This window comes from Simochromis diagramma, unplaced genomic scaffold (assembly GCF_900408965.1).
Source record: "Simochromis diagramma unplaced genomic scaffold, fSimDia1.1 OVJJ01000022.1, whole genome shotgun sequence".
Classification (NCBI taxonomy): Eukaryota; Metazoa; Chordata; class Actinopteri; order Cichliformes; family Cichlidae; genus Simochromis; species Simochromis diagramma.
The window spans coordinates 1-7712 of NW_024387079.1; the positions used below are offsets into that span (position 1 = coordinate 1).

At 42.4% G+C, this 7712-nt stretch overlaps 1 long non-coding RNA gene across 1 annotated transcript; it reads right to left on the reverse strand.

The window, feature by feature from the left end:
- Nucleotides 1-500: 500 nt before the first annotated feature.
- On the reverse strand, nucleotides 501-3446 carry LOC120742399. The gene is made up of 2 exons (XR_005697860.1): nucleotides 2527-3446; nucleotides 501-611 (listed from the first exon to the last, which is right to left on the reverse strand). It is a non-coding gene; the product is annotated as an uncharacterized LOC120742399 (long non-coding RNA).
- Between the last annotated feature and the right edge of the window lie 4266 nt (nucleotides 3447-7712).

A 7712-nucleotide genomic window follows, 5' to 3' on the forward strand; every position in this document is an offset into this window, starting at 1 on the left:
TGTTTAAATGTGAAGGAATTGTGGGTTTTTAATAAAGTTGTGCGCTGTAAAGTTATTTTGTCTGGTGTCAATTCTATCGTCAGCTACATCGTTATGGCAAATGTTCAAATGTATATGGTGATAAATATCTTTGGTCATATGGTCCTGCTCTGTCTGTCACCTTCTGTGTTGAGCTCATTGTTTCCTCTGTAGTGGCTGAGCTGAGTCCAAGTAGCTGAAAATGTTCCTCTGCTGCTCCGTCAGACTCTCCTCTTCCTGCTGATCAGCTGGGACACAAAACAGATCTTTGTTAGGCTCCACACTGCACCGAAGAGTCAAAGTGTCTCATATGTTCATCTGACAAGTAAAAGAACACATTTTTGTTTCCCGAGGTGGGCAACTTGTTGGAAACAAACAAAAGGTTTGAGCACTGACACCTGCCATTGCTGGCATTGAAAGATGCAACGCCAGCAATGTGGATTGTCAAGACTCAAACCAATCATCAAGCAAAGACAACAGGGATCATTTGTTTCTCTTTATTTAGCATTCACAGCATTTGTAGTTGCCTTCTGTGCAGGGGAAGTCCACGCACACTGTGTGGTACCGCCATCCGCAGAAGGTGCATTCAACCTCTGTAAGAGAAACGAGGTTGTCTGAGACTGAAATGATATTCACTAAAGAAGTGGTGATTTGTAAAACTTCACATTTTGATCCGGGACGTACTCTGCATGAAAACAAGCGCTCACTCTTCCTGCTCAACAAATGACAAGGGCGGAGCCTTATACCACGTGATACAGAAGCTGTGCCGTGTGATGCTAAATTAGCAGGGAAAAAACAACGGAGAGCACGTCAGGGATGACGAGAAAGTGACAGGAGAAAATCCGTCCCGGTCAACCACCCAAACATCAATAACGGGAACCTTATACAGCGCTTCCCTATACACGTCGAACTCCCGCAGGCACAAAGACATTACGGAGGCTATCACTTATCACCTGACCAAAGATATGGCTCCATCAACACTGTGCAAAACGAGGGATTTAGGAAAACGATCAACACCCTAGACAAACGCTACACAGTGCCGTCCCGCAACTATTTTTCTATTGTTGCACTACCTGCTCTGTACACGCAGCGTCGAGCAACGGTGGAGACGGAATTTCAAGCAGGACAACATTTTGCTGCAACAACAAAACGTGAGACATTTGTTGTTTTATGTTTATTTGTTGTTATGAGAGAATCATGATCTCAATTCTAAGCCAAAACATCGTGATTCTCATTTTATGCAAAATCGTGCAGCCCTAACATTAACACAAAACTATTGTTTCACCAGAGAAACACATGAAGAGAGAGAGACAATAACAGCTACCAAGCAGTCGTCATAATTCGTCACACAATGAGAAAAGGACAAATCAACAAGTAACAATGACTAATTAATATTAAAACCTGTAACATAATGTATTGTTTGGAGTTTAGTCTGATTGGTTCAGGATGAGCTGCCATTATCCAATCACACGTCTGCTTACCTGCATCTTTTCTCTTTTTTCTAACCTGAGCACCTGATGGCTTTGAACTTTTGTTGTCCATCTTCCATTGGTTTGAATTTTGCGCTGCAGTACAAACACAAATCCCCAACCCGAGGATCAGCACAATTAACCTAACAGACCTACACCTTAGTTCACAGATTCACTTTGTCTAAGGTTGATTTCTGGGATTTCACACAACCCAGGATTCAGATGGTGAATCCATGATGGGCTTGGATTTACATCATTATAAATGAAATGTGCTCTACTTGGAAGCAGCCGGCCCCGCCCCTTTTGACGGGTTGTGTGAGACTTTAAATCATCAAACTGTAAATTATAAATTTAAATTGTTATTGATCCTTTACCCCGAGTCCTAAAGTGTAGATTTATTTTCTTACTCTTCTTATATTTATTGTTTGTTTACTTGCACCGCTGTAACTGCAGCCTCGTCGTCTCGTCTCTCTATATGCTGGACTGTCTGTAGCGGAGATGACAATAAAGTTTACTTTGACTTCAGCAGCGCGCAGGCGCACCGAGGGCTCTCGCGCTCACTTTATAGAATTTAGAAAAAACATCGGTGCAGATTATAAGTCTGTATCATAATATCTGTTTGTTGTTTTTATTTTGTTTTGCGAGTTGGTTATTAGATGCCGCTCCAGCCAGCCAGAGACTCCCCGCCGCCCCGCCCTCTCCTCCCTGTGCCGCCAGCAGCAGGCGCACCTCGCAAACGGAGGGCGCCCTTACTCCCAGCAAATGGCTGATAGAAAACCGATCGGTGCCTACGAATTTCCCAATATGCGCTGGCATGACGTCGGGGAAGCATGGGTACGACCGATTATTTTATTTTTTTCTTGCCCGTGATGCCCCCCCACCACGATGCATTCTATTGGTTTGCACACTTACACACACCCAGCTGTGGTTTCCTGTTTTGCTGGACTCTGGAGAGCCCCGCCTTTAACGCTCTTCTCTCACAGAGAGCAACAGAAAACTTGGAAAAACTCCAGATTGACTGAACTCAGTTCAAAGTTACCTTGACACCTTTAGATGTGAGAGGTAGTGATGGTCCGCTTGAAGCTGACGCTCCGGTGCGTGTGTCAGAAAGATCAACGCGCTGCTTCAGAAGCACCGTGTCGAGGCTTGATTCGTTTGGCCAGAGTCACGTGATCAGTGACGTCTGAAGCTTCGTTTAGAACGTACCTTTTTTTAAATCGAACTTTATTGAAACACAATGAGTATACAACATACAAACAGATGAAGTTTACAAAAGAACAGAACATGAACATACAGAACCAGGAGTAAAAAAATGATGATATGAGTAGGCGAAAAAAATCAACATATAAATATTGTTCTGAGAGGCTTTTTGTTGGTTGAGTCTGAAATTGATTGTATGTACAATTCATATCCTTATAAAAAGGCAGAAATATGGTGTTTTATTAATAAACTTACATTTATGGATATAAAATAGCTAAAAGTATTAACAAATTTTTTATAAAAAAAACATTTATCATTCTTCCTGGGGAACTTAAAGAAACAGAATAAAACATTTTCCCATCGTAAAGAAAACTCCCTTAAAATATGGACAATAACAAAACTGCTAAATTCTTCCAGAATCTCTGTGTAGAGGAACCAAAAGAGATGTGCCACAGTTTCTGGATGATCCCCACAGAAAGTTCAATTAGTATTTATGTCTCTTTTAAATGTTACCATATAGTGACTGGCTGGGTCACATTTATGAAGAATTTTATATGAGATTTCCTTCACCTTGTTCACAATTAGATATTTATGGGACCATCCAGACTGTCTTCCAGGTGATATCTGGAACATGTCGGTTCCAGTAAGATATTATTAGTTGAAAAACGATACTCAGGGTTGATGTCCCGGGCCCTATTTCAGGAAGCCGGTTTAGAAAACTCAGAGTGAAAAACGATACTCAGGGTTGAGTAACCCCGAACTGTCCAACTCGGAATATTCGGTTTCAGAAAGGCTGATAACAATTAGTTCAATCAACGCGGAGTTGCTTTAACCCCAAGTTAAGCGCGCGCACGAGGATACATAAAGCCCTGATTAGTGGAGCACAGATTAAGCGAGTCACCATGGAGACGGAGGGAAAGAAGGCGCGGTCAATGTATTTTACAGCGCTTGAGGCCGAAATTCTGATGGCTGCATATGCCGATAACATGCAAATTTTGCAGAAAAAAAGTAACACAGCCTCAGCTGCAAAACAAAGGGAGCATGCATGGCAAAACATAGCCGACAGAGTCAATGCGTGAGTGTTAATTTAAACATTGATCTAGGGATTTCCACCCATTTAACACGTTATTTATTATATTTTATTTTTTATTTTATACATTTTATTTTGTGACGTGATGTGAGCGCAGGTGCAACCCAACAGGCCCCAAACGTTCCTGGCAGCAAGTAAAAATGAAATATAAAAATATAGTCCAAACAGGTAAGGTGTAATTGTATTATGAGCCATAGTGCTTGGTCTGTTTGTCCGATGTAAATCAATTGCAGTTAGAGGCTACATTAATTTTCTTTCTGTAAGCACTTATTGAAATTATCTGAGCACATTACAAGTACATATTTGCTTACTCTGTATGCTCAAATGTGACCCGTTATGGCCACTAGAAAAAAAGCGGAGGCCCGAAAAACAGGTGGGGGTCCTCCACCACCACCACCACCCACAGAGGCTGAGCAGTTGGCTTCCACATTTGTGATAATGGGAACACCACAGACGAGTACAGGAGACGTTTCAGTGCAACTGTAACATTCCTGACTGCCCGACAGACGGTAGCCTTGGAAACGTGCTCAGCGTCATCAATATTATACAGAAAGCTCCCGTTTGCAAAAAACCGAAGTGCGATACAAATAATAAGTACAGAACTGAGAGAATGTCCGCGATGTGTCTTATGAGCAATATTAGGCCTGAGGATGTTATTCAAATGAATTATAGATTGTGCTGAAAAACGGTAACGTTCACACAGAAAATCATCAGGAAATGATAAAATGCGCTCTAATCACTCTCTCCCAGCGGAGAGCTCTGCGGAGAATTTGGGCTTCAACATCTACTGGCTCTTCAAGGAAGGGGCACGCCATGTCTGACACTTCCTACAGTCAGGTTTCCGACACAAAGGCGGAGAAAGTCAGGGTTAGTTGAAGTAAACCTGCTAGGGGGCAGGTTAGCTTCACGGAGTGTGTCGTCATAGTAACTCACTCAGGATTAATCTAAACTCGCTTTGTGAAACCGAAAACCCAGAGTTTTCGTTAACTCAGGGTATACTTACTCAGAGTTTGCCCTAAACCGGCTTCCTGAAATAGGGCCCAGGTGTGTCCTAAAGGAGAAGGCAGGGGCAGAGAGAGACAGGGGAGGGGCAAGAAAGAAGGAGGAGGAGAGGGAGAAGACAACACCACGCCCACACACTCCCACAGCCTCACAGGATGTAACAATCAATAACATGAGCTTCAGTCTTCCTGGTGTTTCTTAAATGAAGACTCTCTCAGTGGGTCAACAGAACTTCTGGCACAGGAGCTGTGATGAAAGAAAGGGAAGAAGTTTCTCCAAACCTCTGGACGCAGGAAACCCAGCTTGGTCCTGATGGTCTCCCTCACTAGTTTCTCTCCAGGGTGAATGTAGCTGTTGATATAATATGGACTCTATTATTAAATGAAAAGAACAAATTAGACTACACTACTGAAACGTTCTGCTGATGTTTTTAAAGTCTCCATGTTACCAGGCTGTAGACTAGAGATTTAAACAGTTTTAGATCCATTACACTCTTATGTTAAAATCTCAAAGGACAGCATTATATTTTTGATATTAACAGTAACTCTGGGCCTCTGTGGAGTGTGCAGCTGATCTCATCGCTGTCTAAAAATGAATAAAAAAACATAAGTGTTGAAGAATATTAAGAGTAGCAGGTGTGTAGCATCACTAGCTAGCAACAAGCCTCCAACACAGTGCGTATGCTAGAGGCTAGAGCTGGGCGATAGAACGATAACGATATGTATCGCGATATAACTTTTACTCGATAGAGAAATTAAGCTATCGCGATAGACCTCGCCGCTCTTGTCCTCTTAAAAAAAAAAAAAAAAAAAAAAAAAAAAAAGGTCAGCCAATCCAAATTAAGTAGCGCAGAGCCGAACCAATCACAGCCGCAGCGTCACGTCACGTGACTTGTTACGTACAGCACAAGTGCCAAGCTGCAGGTGTGTTTGTTTGGGAAGCAGCCAGCGGGTAATGGAGCCAGCGCGTAATGGAGGAAATGAGTGTGCCGACTAGAAAATTCAACCGAGCGTGACCAAAGAAAAACCAGATGATGGTTCCAATGCCGGAGAGATTGTCGAACGGAAGAGCCATAGAAGTCCCGTAGTGTGAAGGTATTTCGGCTATTTTAAGTCTGACAAAAACAGAGTAGCGTGCACTGTAAATGTGCCGAAAGTAAGTCTGGAAATACAATAAACTGGTGCATGCGTCACACTGTGCGCCACGTTATTGTTTCGGTGAAATGAATTTCTACAATACTGTTAATTCTACTCTCTGCAGTGTTTAAATGCTTACATATACACACAGTTACTGTCCCTCCACACATACGACTCGGTTCTGCTTCTATGCCCCAGCTTTGTTTACTTTTTCCCACCGAGGCTTCTAGACTTCTGATTGGCCAACATTTCTGCACGGTTAGGAATCTAGCTCCACCTGCTGCTTTGGCATGTTCATAGCAGCGTTTTCCTTCATTTCTGCCTTTATGTGTGGACGGGATTATTTTTTAAAACGAAAACGGAAAATCTCCGTTTTCAAAAACACCCGTGTACGTGTGGACGTAGCCTCAGTCTCTGACTGGAAGCGCTAATTCGTCATTCGGCTTTTGTCAGACTACAGTAACTGTTAAAACTGTTTGAAAAGCTCAGCTATACAACAAGGAGAGATTGAGAATTTCCTTTTAGTTCTCAGTTTATTTGATATTGACAAAAGTTAGTCATTTTTGTCTGTTCTTCTGTAAAACAAACTAAGATTTATTTTTAGAATTAATATTTTGTTTCTAAGTGGAATTGACAATTTAGTAGTCTGTTTCGTTTGTTCTATTTTGAAACTTAAACGCTTTAGTGGCTGCCTTTTGTGTAGTTTGCAATATTTGCCTTTATTTATCTGAAAAAGTCTCATGTTCCTGAAGTACATCTACCCTGTTGAACTTATTATGGGAAATAAATATTTAAATAAAAACAAGCTGCTGATTATTTCACATTTTACTTGAGCAACGGCACATTTAAATCTTACAAATATAGTTATTTGGCTTATATCGTGATAGATATCGTTATCGCCTGAAATGAAAAAAACATATCGTGATATGAAAAAATCTCATATCGCCCTGCTCTACTAGAGGCTAATCTAACTAACGAATTAACAACAGAGTGATTTTAGAACTATACGATGATAAGCTATGTGTCTTTTTTATAACAGTGACATGGTTGTATTTACCTTAATTAGACGAGTTCTCAGTCGCGGTAAACCAGCAAAAAAACTCGAGCAGCCGGGCTACGTAGAAAGTGTAGGGGGGCGTGTTTGCGGTCACATCCAGCGGGTGTGTGAGCGGGAGCGTTACACAGTCGCTCCACCTCAAGTCACTACTGCGCAGACTCTGGCTCCAAATTTGCAAGATGGCAGCCTCCAGAAGCGGGATATTTTGGCTTCATTTTTGCACAATGGGAGGAGGCGGGGTCGCGTCGTACATCTTTTATACAGTCATTGGTTTCTACACTGGTTAGCAGGCAGCCGTCTGCTGGAGGAAACAGTCTGAGTCACATGACTCTCTGTGGTGGAAATGTCACTTCCTGTTGGAGCGGATCCAACTCTTTGTGATGCAGTTTTTATAAAATCAGACGTTTAGGTGTTTAATCTGTGTCTAAACTCCACCTGTGATAAATAATCTATCAAACCAGCTGTGACCTCTCTGTGAGTCTGTGGGTATAAAGACTCAGAGCTCAGAGTCTCTCCATCGAGCTCAGGCCACAGTCAGAGAGTCAGTGAGGGGAGAGCAGGGGCTCCTCTCCACCTCCTCCACAGACTGATGGAGGCAGGAAAAACTGCCTTCAGTCATCAGGAAGTAACAACGGCTCTGAGTTCAGCTGCTGACCATCAACTAACTCTGCTGCTGCTCTCATTCAGACTCTGATCACAGACTAACAGGTCATGGCGGACACACTCGGCCTCGTTGGTCC